Below are 18498 nucleotides of genomic sequence, written 5' to 3'. Positions count from 1 at the left end.
AATTGGACTATCTGTCTTGGCTTTTTCTAGTATTAGCCTTGACTTGATGCCCACAACTATTCCATTCTAATTCAGATTTGGTTCGAGTAAAAGGTACTCATCCACAGACTCCGTTATGAAGCTACGCAGGCAAGATTTCCCTTCTAAGAATAGGAATAGCGAAAGGGGCCAGTATCGGAATGGAGACCCGCATCCGTCTCAAAACCCCAAAGCCGATGAAAGAGGAAGGCTACTCTAGCGACAAAATTCTACAGCAATTTATTACCTTGCTGTTTAAAAACAACCTATGGCTTTATTATATCATGCACAAAATTATTATAGGAAACATATCACCTTTAAGAAGAGTAAAGTCCAAACCAAAGTTCAAAACTAAGATAGAAACCGCAATGATCCAAAGTTAAGTCGCGGTTATTACATTCAGTGAATTTCGCACGACTAAAACGATAAAAAATACATCCGTGAGAAAATTGGATGACGGTTATGAAGATTATAATGCAAGGAGTGTCAATCATATATAATGAAACAAATACAACTAATGAACAGTTTCACTTCTTCATCGACAAACACATCAATTTTCTTTTTTCGATCCCAGAAAAATACACAGTGAAAAATAACCAACTTTTATATATTTTCAGATAGTATTGTAAGAAATGACGTTATATCTGCAAACAGGGGGGGGGGGCAAATTCCCGTTACTGATCATGGTAGGAGTCGTAAAACATCATCCACAAAGCAGTTAAGAAGTATCCCATCCTTCAAGCTTGGCGTCTTTGGCTTGACTCTTAAACATGGGATGCAACCCCATAAATAGCCCATGTAATCCCAAAAATAGCCCAATAAGAGCCCATAAATAGCGAGAGCGTGGAGGAAAAAATAACAAACGCAAATTTAAGAGTGTTTTAATTCATAAGAAGTAGGTATTCAAATAAAAATAAATTTGAAAAACCAAACCTTATTAACTTTTTTTCAAAAAACTTTTGTACCAAATTGGATACACTATTCAGCCAATCATTGTTGTTTTTTAGTTTATGGCATTTTATAGCAAATTGAAAACCTTCACTGTCCCAGATTTCTTAAAAAAAAGTGAAAGAGGACATTTTCACTTCAAATTTTAGTACCATCAGAATCCATGGGGAATATCCATTTAAATCACACAGTACGATCCAGTTCTTATTAGTACTCAGAAACAAAGTGCCCCCCCCCATTTTAGGACCAATTGTTATAAAAAGGATTTTAACTTTCAGCAAGTAACAAGACAATTAAAGCCCCGTTTTTTTGTTTATTAAAAAAATGAAATAAATTGCCTTGTTTGAGGAATCTTCCCTACAAGAAAAAAAAAAACATATTCCGTACCTGCCACACCTAAAACAATCGCTTAAAGTAAGAAGAGGGAGCGAATTCGCCCTTTCCTCAAATTCAGCGATTTTTACAATTCTTTTTTATAATTTCGTAGCATTTTTCGATAATTCGCTGATTTTAGCTAACTCCCTTTCCTTACCAACATCATTTTTTACGAATTTTCCTCACTCCCTTTCCTCACCAACACAAAATCTTTACGAATACGCCGTCATCTCAGCGGTTTACGTCCATTCCATTGACAATCCATTAACATACGAATTGTCATAATATAACATTGAGGACCTTTCTAAAATTATCTACATGGCTGAACAGTATCTATAGCATGAAAATACTGGTAACATACATTGTTTGTTTAGATTCATAAGAAAATCGTGTAGCATTGCATTAAAGTTGAGGGATGTTTTCGAGACTAAGTTGGAAGTCTATTTTAAGCTTGACATGTTATATGTCAGATTCAATGGAATTCGTATATCTTCTCAGCAACATTTGATGTTTTCCATTTATGCTTTTAATTAGTGTTCCATTTGATTTTCTGACATAATTGCCAAATAAAACTGGAAAAATTAAGACAAATATGCTCCTGTATTAAGCTAAAAAAAAAAACAAAAAAAAACAGAAAAACAAAAACGGAAAGGTTTGATACTTTTAGAATATATTCTATTTACTTCAATAATATATATACTAACTAATCAAAGCCTCTTCAAACAACAAGAATTAAAAAGCGAAACAATTAGTGCATACACCTTTGCGAGGACTGGAGAAAATAAGTCCCATTACCAGCGTCTCCTCCCAAAATAAAACTTCTCCTGAAAGCTTCATCTCAGTCCCCCATCCTTGGGACAAAACAAGGTATACTTTATTCCAATCAAAGACCCAAAAAATTGGCCCATTTTCTGGCTCTTTAGCACCTCTCCCTCGTCCAACAAAAATTTAAAGCCACTTGGCCTAATTACTCCTAATATCCTGCACAATGTTTCAATGGTACAGATAACACTAGTGTATTTCGAGCAACCACTGCCCCCACCTCACGTCAAAATACAAAAACCCCTTAACTTCCACTCGAACGTCCTCCGAAAGTTTCAATTCGATCGCCCAAGCCATTTCAGAAACACTGAAGATGATTTGAAAGCTAGTGTAAACATAGTTTCTTTTGATTGACACAGTTACAAGCATCATTTCCAGATGATACCCTTGGGAAACTCAGAATTCTTGGCCTACCGAACGATCCCCGAGAGGTTCTAGCTGATCACACAATTAAGAACAACATTGGCACCTTTTCTACGAAAACCAATTTGTGAAAAGTGGGCTATTTACATGATTTAGAGCCAATCATTTACCCCTAGGGGTGAGGGGGTGACGTTGACCCCGAAGGCATACGAATTAGCCCTTTCAATGTTTTTGAACTAAATGGTTTTCTCAAAATTGTGATCCGATATCGTAGAAGTTACGGGGACGAGGCAGGAAAAGAGCATGAAAGGGAATCTAGTTACCCTCCTATTATTTTTGACTTAAAAACAAGGCACTAGAACTTTAAAGTACCACAAAATGAGGCTACTCCATGTTTCTACAACCACTCATTCCACACAAAACGGGCCAAGGGAAATCCTTTTGCCCTATTTCTTATCCACTTTTTTGGATGAGGGGGGATCAATATTTTATTTCTGCATTGGGGTACCCTAATCCAAATAAATTGAGGATACAAATTTCTAACCGATCGGAAAAGTTTTTGGAAGTTTTGTTTTTTAGGGGGGGGGCTTGAAACAACTTTATACTAAGTTACTTTTTGTCTCCGGATCTACAGCTGTAAATTTCAAACTGATCAAGGATTCATACCATCATCAGAGGCATTTTGACCTTTTAACTAATCTTAACAAAATTGCCATCTCAAAGTTTTGATCAGAAGCCTTGGGGTGTTAAAGGGGCGGGTAGCAAAAAAAAGTTCGGTAGAGAGTTTAAAAGGGTGTATATTAAAAGGACACGGGAGGATGGCTGGTTGTCCTTCAAACACCTTCGGATCCAAAAAAGGACACAAAGATGCTTAACAGGATAGAGATAGGGGCATAACTATGAACATGTTCGTCCTTAAAAAATTTAAAGAATTTCTCATTAAAAAATTTATAAAATTTTGAACTGATAGCCTGTTTTTACAGTTTTGAACCCTCCCCTCCCAGAGTTATTAGAAGGGGCGAAATTTTGCCAGGGATGAATATTCTTGTCGAAGAAGTGTTAAATGAAAGTACAACTTTAACGTAAAGAGTTGGGATATGGAAAGGGCAAACCCCCTTCTCATACTTGTTATAAGTCTGCGTAAGATGCTAAAAACAAACAGAAATAATCCTTAATCAACGAAAAACCTAATTTTACTTACAAGAGCCACACTAAATCAGACTACATACAGAATACCCATGTTTTCATTCTTTTGTTGCTTAAATGAAAGTCAACTTTTAGTTAAGCCTTCATTAATATTAATCATTTAGTGCTATGGATTCGTTAATTTACTAGTGAATTTTAAAGAAACCATAGCGCCGTATATTCTTATTGAAACCTGATAAAAGACAGGAAATTGGATTTAAACTGGCTTTTCGAGAAGGGATTGGAAGGCGGTTCACTGAAAATTTAAAATAGCCTACCCGAAGGAATTACAGACTATGAGTTCATTCCAGGTTGTGAACCATGGTAACGTTAGCATTAACTACAGAAGTCATTGAAGCAGCTGATGAATTATTAGGCTCATAAGAACATAATGTTTATAAGTTTCAATTATATTTATCTCTCTTATTCATTCTAATAATATCCTAAATATGTTTCAATCTAATAGTAATACCGATGATGATAATAATCATATTTACTTGTCTGAAGACACCTGTTAAACTATCGATTCCTTTTATCTCGTCTTATTACATAGGATATAGACGTGACGAACTAGAGAGAAACCATTTATCAAAGCCATTGCTTCTCCCCCCCCCTCCTCACCGTTTCTTCTAAGTTCGATTTAAAAGTGATTACCCTTTCCAATTTGCTGCAGTTTTGCATAACAGGCAAAATTTAAGTTTCTTCAATATTTCGTATTGTTCTCATAATACACTAGTTGAGCAAAAAAAAAAAAAAAAAAAAAAAAAAAAGGTAAAATTCTAGTTAATTGACTTCTTGCTATCTCGGAAAGGGTTTAGGTTAGGAAAATGGAACTTCCAGGGATGGATCTGCAGGCTAAAGTATGTCCCGGGAAGGTATTTTAAAGTACCCACCTCCACTTCTTCTCCCTCTAGAGGGCCCTGAAATTTGCCTACATGACAGGTCTATACCTATTGAAACTTTGACAAAACAATCTCTAGTCTGTAGATTCATCCCTGAAAGTTTAATTTTCCTAACCTAAACCCTTTCTGAGATAGCAAGAAGTCAATTAACTAGAATTTTACCAAAAAAAAATATTAAACCCAGGTAGGTTGTCTCTGCCCACCCTGAAATAGTCAATCTCAATCCCCCTCCTCCAAATTTTTTTTCTGGCTGTGCCCCTGGTTATCATTAGGCTACCTTGTGGAGAAAAATTCTGCATATTTTTTTTAATTAAAATTTCTTTTTCTTTTATTTCTTTTTTAAAGTCCCCCCTTCCTTCCAAAACAGTCCTTCACATGCCTCCAGATTGTTTGCCACTTTTAGCAGGATGGTAGCCCACACTAGTTCCTCGAAGTAATTTAGAAGGCGATTAAGCTATTACATTGATTCTCACATAAACGCTACAATTTGTACTGAACTTTCCCTGGAGTTATGCTATCGGCTAAACCCTTATAAAAGAAGGTATAATCCGATGATAGTAAAACCAGGAAGTTAACGGACTGCTTCCGATACTGGAACAGTATACGTTAGTGTCATTTGTCTTTTCACAAATCAGGGGTTCACGAGCCTTTTTCTTCCATGGACTCCTTTGTAAGCAAATTTGAAGGTCGCTGATTACAAAACTTTGAATAGTTCAAGATATGAAAACTTTACGTCGTAACAAGCTGTAAGCAAGGAACGACTTGGCTCAATAGTAACCACAACTGTAAGAAACGGAATTATGATGATAATTGATACCCCAAAAGAATTTCCCTTTTATGCTGATTCCAAATATATAGAATTCATTAAGTTTAATGCTACTAATCAAAAATTGCGAGAAAAATTGCCTGACTTTCAAAAAATGGGGAAATTTTCCCAAAAAGTCTACATATCAGAGAACACTACTGTAGATGTTTCAAGCTCTTGTCTACAAAAATCTGGAGTATCTATTTTTTTGCCAAAACAAAGATCACAGATGCGGGTTTATTTTTATACGATCACCTTTTCCAAAGATGATTGTATAAAACCAATGGTCCTAGAAGATCAGGAGGGATCTCATTCGAATGGAAATCAAAAGTTCTAATGCCGCTCGAAAGTGACCAAAAAGATTGGAGAGCAACTAGCTCTCCTCCCATACGCCTTTTTTCCCTCAAAGATATCTGATTTAGAAATTAAATAAGTTCCAACTTTGGAACTTCCAGGAATGAATCCTGGAGCTTTCAATCTTTTTGTCATCGGTTTTAGTTTTTGAAAATCACTTATCTGAATTCTGACTAAAAATATTTGACCTTAATTTTGAACTTTCAATATCTTGTTCATTGTTTTTAGTTTTTGAAATGTAATTCTATTTCAGTGGAATTTATAGACATATCAAGATTTATTTTCCTAAACTAAAAAAAGGAAAAATAATTTTGACGATCTTTAAACATTATAAATCCGGATGAAGCGAAGTTATGAGACTCAAAACACTTCTTTTTTGCCTCCTTCTCAGGATATCATCAAGACAGTTAACGCATTCCTGAGAGCTTTATTCACCTAGCTCAATTACTTTCCAAGATAGCAAAAACTAAAAGTTTACCTTGATTGTTTATTATTATCCCGAAAAGAAATGTACGCGTCTATCGCAGTCTGATTATTTTAAGCAATAGTATTAAAAGTGATAAGATGTAGCGTTTCAGAAAATGTCCAACCTACACAAGGATAATCTATGCCATAGATTATTCTTAGATTACCCAGACTGTGCTATATTCATAGATTCTATGGATATATCCCACTCAGAATTACCCACTTTTCGGTCCATGAATGTGGCCTCTGAGCATCCACAAATTTATCATCCTTAGCTAAAATGTATACATCTTGAAATGTCAAAACTAGACTTTATTTATTTACCAGTTGTATTATTGATGAAAAAACGCTTTCTATCAAACAGTTCGTGGTAATGAACTGTAGTAAGGAGCGACCCGGCTCAATAGTAAACGAAAATCTAAAAACAGATTGTTTATACTAATAGATGCACCAAAAAGAATCAGATTTTTATGCTGATTTTAAATATATAAGTTTCATTAAATTTAGCCTTACTCATCAAAAGTTAAAAGCCTGAGAAAATTTGCCTTGTTTTAGAGAATAGGTGAAAACACCCCTTAAAAGTTATAGGATCTTAACGAAAATCACACCATCGCATTCAGCGTATCAGAGAACCCTACTGTAGAAGTTTCAAAATCATATCTACAAAAATGTGGAACTTGTATTTTTAGCCAGAAGACCGATCACGGGTGTGTGTTTATTTGTTTTTTGTTTTTTTTTTTCCCGGGGGTGATCGTATCGATCAAGTGGTCATAGAATGTCTCGGGAGGGTTCATTCTAAAGGAAATTAAAAGTTCTAGTGCCTTTTTTAAGTGACCGAAAAATTGGAGGGCACCTAGGCCCCCTCCCACGCTCATTTTTTCCTCAAAGTCAACGGATCAAAATTTTGAGATAGCCATTTTGTTCAGCATAGTCGAAAAACATAATAACTATGTCTTTGGGGCTGCCTTACTCCCCCACAATCCTGGGGGGAGGGGCTGAAAGTTACAAACTTTGACCAGTGTTTACATACAGTAATGGTTATTTGGAAGTGTACAGACCTTTTCAAGGGGATTTTTTTAGTTGGGGAGGGGGGTTTAGCGAAGGGGGTTATGTAGGAGGGTCTTCCCTTGGAGGAATTTGTCATGGGAGAAGAGAAATTCCATTAAGGGGGCGCAGGATTTTCTAGCACTATTTTTAAAAAACAATGAAAAAATAAATATGAAAAAGTTTTTTCGACTGAAAGTAAAGACCAGCATTAAAAATTAAAACGAACGGAGATTATTACGCATATGGGGGGTTCATCTCTTCCTAAATACCTCACTCTTTATGCTAAAGTATTTTTTAGTAATTTCAACTATTTATTCTTCAGCCTGTGTGATTCAGGGGTCAATCTTAAAGAATTGGGACAAAATTAAAGCTTTAGTGTAAAGAGCGAGGTATTAACGAGGGGGCAATTCCCCTCATATACATAATAAAAATATAAGAATATAGAAGTTCGTTACGTAAGTTAATTTGTAAGTTACTTATATTTTTTACTAATAGAAACGTTCGTTAAAGATTAAAAATTCTAGTTGCCTTTTCAAGTAACCGAAAAATTGGAGGGCAAATAGGCCTCCTCCCCACCCTTTTTCTCAAAATCGTCTGATCAAAACTAAGAGAAAGCCATTTAGCAACAGCAAAAAATTAATACGCAAATTTTGTTTTAATTATTCATTTGCGGAGAGCCAAAATCAAACATACGTTAATTCTAAAACGTTCAGAAATTAAATAAAAAAAACAAGTTTTTTAACTGAAAGTATGGAAAGACATTAAAACTAAAAACGAACAGAAATTACTCCGTGTATTAAAGGGGCTGTTCCCTCCTCAACGTCCCGCTCTTTATGTTAAAGTTATTTACTGTTTTATAAAGTAGAATTGAGAGAAAGAGTCAAACTTTACCGTAAAGAGCGGGACGTTGAGGAGGGGACAGCCCCTTTAATACACGGGGTAATTTCTGTTCGTTTTTAGTTTTAAAGTCGCTCCTTACTTTCAGTTCAAAAACTTGTTTTATTCTATTTAATACCTCTTCAAAGCGACCAGTTAACACATAATGAAAATGTAAAGAAAATGAAAAAGAATCCGTGTAAATAATTCATACAAAATAACTTAAGTGTGAAAACACGAAACTAACAAAAACTTGTAAATCTTATTTTAGGTAAAATCCTTTAGACTACTTATAACATTTCTGGCAAAACCTGGGAGCCAAAAACAAAACTGTGAAAAAGCACTCCCTTGTGAAAAGTGAAATTTTTTTTTACCAATATATATATATATATATATATATATATATATATATATATATATATATATATATATATATATATATATATATATATATATATATATATATATATATATATATATATATATATATATATATATATATATATGTATATATATATATATATATATATATATATATATATATTATATATATATATATATATATATGTATATATATATAATATATATATATATATATATATATATATATATATATATATATATATATATATATATATATATATATATATATATATATATCCAGTAGGGGAATGTTTCGTTTTATTCCATAAATTTACAAAATATGTCTCTTTTTTGCCCTTTTATGTCCCACATTTCTAGAATGTCTTTTAATGTCATGTAGTCCCGGCACATGGGAATGTGTCCTTTTAACATAGAAGGTGTTCAATTGGCAACCCTGATCATAGTCCACACAACAGCATTAATCTATAACATAGCGATGTCTCTCTTTTTTCTTCCTCATAATATAGAGCGGATGGTCGTAGAGCTTAGGAAAAAGGGATCTAATCGGTCACAAATTTAGCCATCTGGTTCCTTTTCTTATTTGGCAAAAACGTTAAAGGGCATCTAAATCCCCTTTCAACATCCTGCTTTTATCAAAAATTTTGTTTTATTGCTAGCGTTTGTAGAAGAAAATCTGAAAAAAAATTGAAAAGAAAAAATTTCCGTATGCAGAAGAAAAATAAAAATTTCTAGATTTTCATATTTTCTAGCTTTATTTAAAAGAAAAAAAAACACTGAGAAAATAAATAATTTTTTTCAACTGGAAGTAATGAGCAGCATTAACACTTAAAACGAACAGAAAATATTACGAATATAAGGGAGTTCTTCTCCTTTACAATACTTTGCTCTTTACGCTAAAGTATATTTAGTAATTCCAACTATTTATTCTACGGCCTTTGTGATTCAGGGGTCATTCTTATAGAATTGGGACAAAATTCAAGCTCTAGTGTAAATAGCGAGGCATTAACGAGGGGGTGAACTCCCTCATAGACGTAATAAAATACACAAATATAGAAGTTCATTCCGTGAGTTAACTCGTAAGTTACGTATATTTATTACTAACAAAAACATTCGTTAAAAAAAAAAATTCTAGTCCACATACGGAAAATTGAATCTTTTCCACATGTAGAAGAAAAATAAATGCTAAAATATTAACTAAAATTATTCATATTCTAATAATGATAAAAAGAATTTATTTGTTTTCTACATAATGATAAACTGAATTTTTTCTCAACCAAATGAAATGTGATGAAAACAAAAGAAGTGAAAGACCCATTTTAGGAATAGCAGTTTAATACCCTCAAGGAAGTCACAGGCTACCAGGCGTTAAGGATATAACAAGTTACAAAATGGTAAAGGAAGGATGTGGTTTTGTAAAAGGGCTTCTCCTTCAAATTACCAAAAAAAAACATCCCGGTCTCAAATGGCAACCATCCCACGCTATTTGACATATTTTTACCGTAGTTTTGTAAAATTCTTATGAATTTAACAACATGGTTTCCATTTCAATAATTTTACACGAGCCATACTAGCATCGTATTTTAATAAAAGATCTAATGCCGAACTGACCTACTAAGACAAAAAAGAAGAAATATTGAAAGACAAACGGGTCTATTCAAGGCCGAATCTAGGGAGGAGTGTTAGGGAGTTTGAACCCTCCCAAAAATACTTGACCAACCTGTAAAACCCCCTAACATTCCTCCTGGATTCGGCCTTGAATGAACCCGTTTGTTATTTCAAAGATTTTCTTCTTTGTTTTGTCATAGTAGGTCATTTCAGGGGGAGTGTTAGGGAGTTTGACCCCCCTCCCAAAAATGCTTGACCAGCCCGTAAAACCCCCTTACACTCCTCCTGGATTCGGTCTTGAATGGACCCGTTTGCTATTTCCAAGATTTTCTTCTTTGTTTTGTCATAGTAGGTCAGTTCAGGGGGAGTGTTAGGGAGTTTGATCCCCCCCGACCTGTCGAATACAGCCTAATATACCTGAAATATTGGATTGTACAATAAAATGTACCACATTGTAGCAGTACCACTTAATGTGTACCAAAACCTGTACAATTCCACCGTGTTTGTAACACTGGTCCTAGCGTCACTGATTATTTGGATTGACTCTGTAAGCTCAGAGTCGACCCAGCTCCAACAGAGGACCTGGAGAAATCTGTAGGAAAACACGGGAAGTGTTGGATGATTTGCCCCCAACCACACATATCATCCCTGGCCGAAGGCAAAGAATCAGGAGATAGGTACCTCGGTATATTGGATACAAATTTTGGTTTGCAATGAGATACAGGAGGAGTAGCAGTTGAAATCGGTTATGCTACGCGTTTGTATGTATCCTACAACTGAAGATCCAACTTGGTTCAAATTTGAAAACAGCGGCACAAATAGACAATTTACGTTTAAAGTATATTACATAAAAAACTAGTTTTTTTAACTGAAAGTAAGGAAAAACATTAAAACTTAAAACGAACAGAAATTACTCCGTGTATGAAATGGGTTGTCCCCTTCGCAATCCCTTGCTCTTTACGCTAAAGTTTTTAATTGTTTTAAAAAACAGAATTGTGGCAAATTGTCAAACTTTAGCGTAAAGAGCAAGGGATTGCGGAGGAGACAATCCATTTCATATATGGAGTAATTGTGTTGCAAGAGCAACACTTCGGTTTTGTCGTGTTTTTTTTTTTTTTTTTTTTTTGTTCCTAGCACCCCGATTTCAGCTTATTCCTAGAAAGTGGTAAGGGTCTAACCTCTACGATTTTTACGGAAAGTGTGGATTGATGAATATGACTTTACATTTTGGAAAGCTTCGTAGAACTCTTGCCTGGGGCCAAAAAGGATGGTTTTTGCTTGTCCTTGAGCCAGAGCCTACAGTGCGTGAGGTGAAGAGGAGTTGTATAGCCTATGTCAGAGAGGACTATCTGAAGTTATGCAGCCAAGCTTTCGTTTCATCAAACCATGTTTCTGCTTTCGAGTGGAAAGCTCCGTTCTAGCAGGCAAGCAGGCAGGCACCAGTTTCAAATTGAAGATGGACTAAAATCTATAAGTGTTAAATATATGCGACAGTTACCCTGCCCCACAGCCAATATATCTTCTTTGAGTGATAAATAGAAAAATTTAGAGAAACAAAGAAGTGGCATTTTCCCACGGGTCCGAAAGTGCTGCCATCTATTGTTTCTACCCATTTCTGTTCGTGATTTCAGCTGAGTTTATCTTTCGGTTTTTGGCACTTGGGATTGCAGTAGAGAAATGGTATCAGATGTGCCTCTTAAACTTTAAAAGTTCTCTCATTGCTAAAGAAATTAGAGTTTATCCTTTGCTCCTTTCTAAGTGATGACGTTAGAAAGTTGGCCTACGGCAAAAAAGTCAACTTTTGAACTAAGACAGATAGATTTTTTTTTTCGACGGCAGTCGATAGCTTTTGATGAGCTGATCAAAGTATATGTCATCCATTTTTTTGTACAAAAATTCCTTCATGAGATATACCAGTTTGAAAGTTTAAAGGGGTTGACAACTTCAGTAGTAAGGTACACACTGAAACCAAAAATAGGCCGATACCAATTGTGAGACATATAGGGGAGTTGTAAGCAAAAGTCGGCTGTTAGCTCATAATCATACTCGGCAATGAGGGGTTCGCAACTCTTACTAGTTGGTGTACCTATTTTTTGTTTCCGTTGTATTTGATGGTAAGACCAATTTGGTTCCAGTGGTAAGACATGTAGGGGACTTGTAAGTAATAATCGGCTGTAAGGCTACAATCATCTTTAGCAATGAGGAGTTTGCAACTTTTGCGAGTTGGTGTACCTAGTATGTATTTTAGCATCCTTACAGATTAACAACTTCAGCGTTTAGTCGCAGCGAGGAAACAAAACCAAAGTGTTGCTCTCGCAACACTTTACTCGGAGAAGCCGAGCAAAGGTTGCTGCAACACCTCACGTTGCCCATGCAACGTAGATCTAGTTTCTGTTCGTTTTAAGTTTTAATGTCGCTCCTTACTTTCAGTTAAAATTTGCATATTAATTCTTTTTTGGCTAAATGGCTTTCTCTTAGTTTTGATCAGACGACTTTGAGAAATAAGGGGTGGGGAAAGCCTACTTGCCCTGCAATTTTTCGGTTACATAAAAAGGCAACTATAAATTTTTATTTTTAACGAATGTTTTTATTAGTAAAAAATATACATAACTTAAGAATTAGCTTACGTAACAAACTTTTATATTCTTAAATTTTTATTATGTATATGAGGGGATTTGTACCCTCGTTAATACCTCGCTCTTTGCACTAAATCGTGAGTTTTGTCCCAATTATTACGGCCGAAAGGCCGTAGAATAAATAGTTGAAATTACTAAAGATACTATAGCATAAAGAGCGAGGTATTTATTTCCTCCTAAATACCTCGCTCTTTATGCTAAAGTATATTTAGAACCCCTCATATGCGTAATAATCTCTGTTCATTTTAAGTTTTAATGCTACTCCTTACTTTCAATTGAAAAAACTTTTCCATGTTTATTTTTTCATTGTTTTTTTATAGTAATTTTAGAAAATCCTGCGCCCTTTTCATTGAATTTCTGTTCCCCCATTACATATTTCTCCAAGGAAAGATCCACCCACATAGCTCCCTCCCCTCAACCCCACCTCCAAAACCAAAAAAAAATCCCCTGAAAACGCTCTACACTTCCCAGTAACCATTATTATATGTAAACACTGGCCGAAGTTTGTAACTTGCAGCCCCTCCCCCAGGGACTGTGGGGGAGGGGGGTAAGCCATCCCCAAAGACATAGTTATTATGGTTTTCGACTATGCGGAACAAAATGGCTATCTCAAAATTTTGATCCGTTGACTTTGGGAAAAGAATGAGCGTGGGAGGGGCCTAGGTGCCCTCCAATTTTTTGGTCACTTAAAAAGAGCACTAGAATTTTTCATTTTCGTTAGAATGAGCCCTCTTGCAACATTCTAGGACCACTTGGTCGATACGATGACCCCTGAAAAAAAAAAAAAATAAATAAACACTAACCTGTCTTTGTCTTCTGGCAAAAAATACGAAATTCCACATTTTTGTAGATAGGAGCTTGAAACTTCTACAATAGGGTTCTCTGATACGCTGAATCTGATGGTGTGATTTTCGTTAAGATTCTATGACTTTTAGGGGGTTGTTTCCCCCTATTTTTTAAAATAAGGCAAATTGTCTCAGGCTAGTAACTTTTGATGGGTAAGACTAAACTTGATTAAATTTATATATTTAAAATCAACATTAAAATGCGATTCCTTTGATGCAGCTTTTAATATCAAAACCGTTACCACGTTACCAATTTTCAAACAGTTCGTTACCATGAACTGTTTGAAAATTAAACAAGAAAACAAGCTGTTTTAACTGAAAATAAGGAGTGACATTAAACCTTAAAGCAAATAGAAATTACTCCGTATATGAAAGGGGCTATTCCCTCCTCAACGCCCCGCTCCTTACGCTAAAGTTTGACTCTTTCTCTCGACTCTACTTTTTAAAACAGCAAAAAAATTTAGCGTAAAGAGCGGAGCGTTGAGGAGGGAACAGCCCCTTTCATATAGCCTACGGAGTAATTTCTGTTCGTTTTAAGGTTTAATGTCACTCCTTACTTTCCGTTAAAAAAAGCTTCTTTTTTCTTATTTAATTTCTGAACGTTTTTGAATTCATGCATATTTTGATTTTGGCTCTCCGCATTCGAATCATTAAAACGAAATTTGCATTTTTTTTTTTTTTTTTTTGGCTCAATGGCTTTCTCTTAGTTTTGATCGGATGATTTTGAGAAAAAAAGGGTTATGAAATACAGTTATGAAAACTCGATTTATTTTTGGGACACAGTGCGCGGTAGCGATGCTAGCGGCTGGAGACAGGAAACTAGCGGCACAGCTTAGATAACCACTATTGGTATCTAAGCTGCGTATGCAACAAAACAAAATTGCGTTCCCGCCTATAGTGTTGTAGTACGATCTACGCGTCGGAGCGCGGGCTTGGAGGAGGCGCCATGTTCAGAGCTCTGTACCTCGTGACATTTCCCAATATATAGAGAATTCTAAAACTAGCACTTTGCTGAAAACTGAGCTTGCTTGAGTTTTTCTGTAAAGAACTATAATACTAAACTGAAATTTAACGATACCACACTCGGTGAGAAATGTGTAATTTCTGTTCTTTAGAAAATGTTGTTTTTTGTGTAAAGTATGTATTTTCGATGCATTCTACCACCGTAACTTGTTTCTCCAGTTTTTGTTTCGTCACAGTTGACTCAATTTACAGGAACACCGGTTGAAACAACTGAGACACATTGGGAGAATAGACAGGGAATATATAATTTGGGCTATATATTTGCACCTCAGGGGGACGGGAGACGTATAGCGCGGCTGCATGAAAGATGTGTTAACTATGGTTATTTTGCATATTATAAAGTAAAAATTGTTTTCTTAAGATATTAAATAGGCCTACATAATTTGGGCCATATATTTTCACATTAGGAAAGGCTGAGGGTAAAGTATAGCGAGGTTGCATCAAAAATGAGCTAACTATGATTATTTTGCATATTATGAAGTACAAATTCTTTTCTTAACATGTTTCCTTATCACCAGTCAGTTCTCTAGGCAAAACTGAGATGTTTCAGATACAATCTTTTGACAGCATGAATGCACATTGTGTCTTGATTTAGTTCAACATTACCTTCAACAAACCCTGAAAGTTTCAACTTCATACCCCTACTGTTCCTTAAATATTACAGATTTGCCACTATGGCAACCTGGGTGTAGCCTACACAATGTATTTTGATTATGTCCTTGGCCGTTCCTTGAGATATTACAGACACACTATTTTGACAGTGAGCGTATGCTTGGGGTGGTGTGGAAATGATGTCGGTACTTTTGTATTATACGAGAGACACCGGAAAAGTGAAGTTCGGTTAATGCTAATGAAGGTTAGGTTACACTTCCAATGTTGCTTCTCGTAAGAGTGCATTATGTCCATTGACGCACTGTTTTGGGCAACAACCCCTTATCCAGAAAAAAATATAATTGCCTGTTCTTTGGTACTTGGCAAATCCAATTCTTAACTTGAACATCCATGGTGGTACACAATATTCTATCACTATGCATTGCAAACTAACCAGTTATTGTCCTATATGATCTTCGTGATCCAACTTCTCGAGTGTTTCTCGTATAATACATAAGCACAAGATCCCATTTTGACAACCTAGATGGACATAATTCATTTTGATTGAGTTCAACATACCCCTGAACATTCCCTAGAAGTCTCAACTTAGAGCCCTTATCCGTTCTTGAGATATTTCAGATATACCCTTCTGCCGTCCTGATTGCACATAGTCTCTTTTGAGCTAGTTGAGCATCCTCCTCACCATCCCTGAAAATTTCAGCTTAATACCCTTACTGTTCCTGAGATATTACAGATATGCCATTTCGAAAACCTGGACCTACGTGCGTTTTGATCTAGAATAGTACTCTCCTGAACATTCTATACCTTATTTTCACCTTGAAACCCTTAGCTGTTGCTAAGATATCGCAAATATGGCCTATTGACAACCTGAATGTACCATTGTGTCTTTTGATCTAGTTCAATATTCCCCTCAATATTATCTGTAAGTTTCAACTGAGCACCCATAGCTATCACTGAGATATTGTAGATAAGCCCTTCTGACAGCCTGAATCCCATAATATCTTTTGATTTAGTTCAACATCCCCCTCAACATTCCCTGAAAGCTTCAACTAAGACCCTTTGCCGTTTCTGAACCATGGCACAAGCCCCCTTTTCCATTATAAAACATATTTAAACAATTACCAGTTTACATTGTTTACAATCTCCTTGCCCCACGGCTTGTGGATGGTTATGTCTTTCAGAGGTATATCCATTCAACCTCATCACAATTTTTAACAAAATGGTTATCTCAAAAATTTGACCGAATATCTTTAAGGGTACGTAGGGGGGTTGAAAATAAGGGTAAGGAATGGGGGCTGGTTGGCCTCCAATCACTTTTGAATTAAGGGCATTAGAACTTTCAATTTCCAGTCAACGAGCACCCTCCAAAGTTTCTAGGACCACTATTTTTATAGTGGTCCTAGAAAAAAAGCCCAATAACAGGAGTTTATGTTCTTTCCAAAGAAAGAACATAAATAGACAGTAGTTTTATCAGGTCAAAAATGCAGCAAACCGGTTTTAGCCAAGAAGACGTGCATGGAGAGATAATTAACAATTACGAAATATGTAATTTGGGACTGTAATGATCTATTACCATCAGGGGGGAATGGGGTACATAGTGAGAAACGTGATTATTATATTGTTAAATAGCATTCTATTAGGCTAATCAGATTATAATGTCTGCTTCCATTGTTACCCACTTTTCTAAATCATTTCAAATAAACTTTCATCCATATTCCATTGAATTCTAGCCTACTTAAGACAAACTAGGCTACCTTTCATTGAGTCAAGACCGCAGGAACCTCCAGTTAACAAAGAACCTGTGATGTAATAATGATATTTAATTAGCAGACAGGGGCCAAAATATTATTAGGGATATATCTTGAGTAAAATTATAGCAGTTGATATAACTGACTTACCAATAAAGTAAACAGTAAAATTCTAGTTAATTGACTTCTTGCTATCTCGGAAAGAATTTAGGTTAGGAAAATGAAACTTTCAGGGATGGGTCTACATGCTGAATTATGTCCCGGGAAAGTATTTTAAGGTACCCACTTCCACTCCTTCTCCCTCTAGAGGGCCCTGAAATTTGCCTTCATGACAGGTTTATACCTATTGAAATTTTGACAAAACAACATTTTACATCAATTTTCAGTTACTAGTTGCTTTTTCTCTGCCTTTAGTTCTGAAAATGCAATTCCTGTTATTTGAGTAGAATTTTGAGCCATATCAATATTTTTTTCAAAATTTAGGAAATGCATTTGCATATCTTTAAAACCTTATAAAATGGAATTGAGCAAAGTTATGAAGCTGAAAACAATTTTGTTGTGCTTCAATTAAGCAGAATATCTATTTTGCAAGGTTTCACTTTTATAACACAAATATTTTTAAATGTCATCAAAGGTCAGGGCCCTCTAGAGGGAGAAGGAGTGGAGGTAGTTGCTTCAAAATACCTTCCCAGGACATACTTTAGTCTGTAGATTCATCCCTGAAAGTTTCATTTTCCTAACCTAAACCCTTTTTGAGATAGTAAGAAGTCAATGAACTAGAATTTTACCTAAACAGTAAAAGTACCGCTTGATGCCTTTTTCATGCTCTTTATGAATAGTGCTTAAATTGGAATTTGCGGTAGAAACGATTATTATATTAGTAAAGAACATAAAAAAGGCATCGAACCGTTTTCTGACATTAAATTCCTATCATTTCATGGTAGGCTATACCTTACCCCCCCTCCTTGATTATGAGGCCCAAAACCGCTACTATAGGAACTTAATTAGGATGAACCTTTTTAAGAACTTAGCCTAAACACAAACAAATATGGTAGAAACTCACAGTAACACCTAGGCTGAATTTGGGCAAGTTCTTCAGTTTTATCCAATATCTTTCAATACCATTTCACTTTACTCCTAGTCTTCCGCCTTGAATTACGAAATGCATCTGCTTCTTTTCAAATTTACTCGGGGAATACAAAACTAGACAATAAAATCAGCTGTATGGCGTGCACATGCTCTGAGGGGCTGGAAACTTGTTGAGAGAATAGTACACCAATCGGGTGAATTTAATCGCCCACTAGTTGGAGCAACATCTCAATGTTCTTAAAAGAGGCATAAATTTTGATCTTATGAAAAAAAAAACAACAACTTAATAGGTTCAAAAAACATGCATTTATCTGCTTTTCATAGCATGCACAACGCAATTTAATTAAAAATACTAGAAGCATTATGCTTCTAGTATCTAAAATAAATGTTTAATCC

The 18498-nt window shown here is 35.4% G+C and overlaps 1 protein-coding gene across 1 annotated transcript in view; it reads right to left on the bottom strand.

Moving 5' to 3' along the window:
• LOC136043736 (polyamine-modulated factor 1-binding protein 1-like) overlaps window positions 1-18201 on the bottom strand; it is a 71862-nt gene extending 53661 nt beyond the window's left edge. The window contains exon 1 of the mRNA XM_065728645.1: window positions 18077-18201. The gene's annotated coding sequence lies outside the window, so the exon portion shown is untranslated. The remainder of the gene's footprint in view (window positions 1-18076) is intronic.
• Window positions 18202-18498: the final 297 nt, after the last annotated feature.

Source organism: Artemia franciscana, unplaced genomic scaffold (genome assembly GCF_032884065.1).
Source record: "Artemia franciscana unplaced genomic scaffold, ASM3288406v1 Scaffold_897, whole genome shotgun sequence".
In the NCBI taxonomy this organism is placed as follows: Eukaryota; Metazoa; Arthropoda; class Branchiopoda; order Anostraca; family Artemiidae; genus Artemia; species Artemia franciscana.
This window is presented reverse-complemented; position numbering and strand designations above follow the sequence as displayed.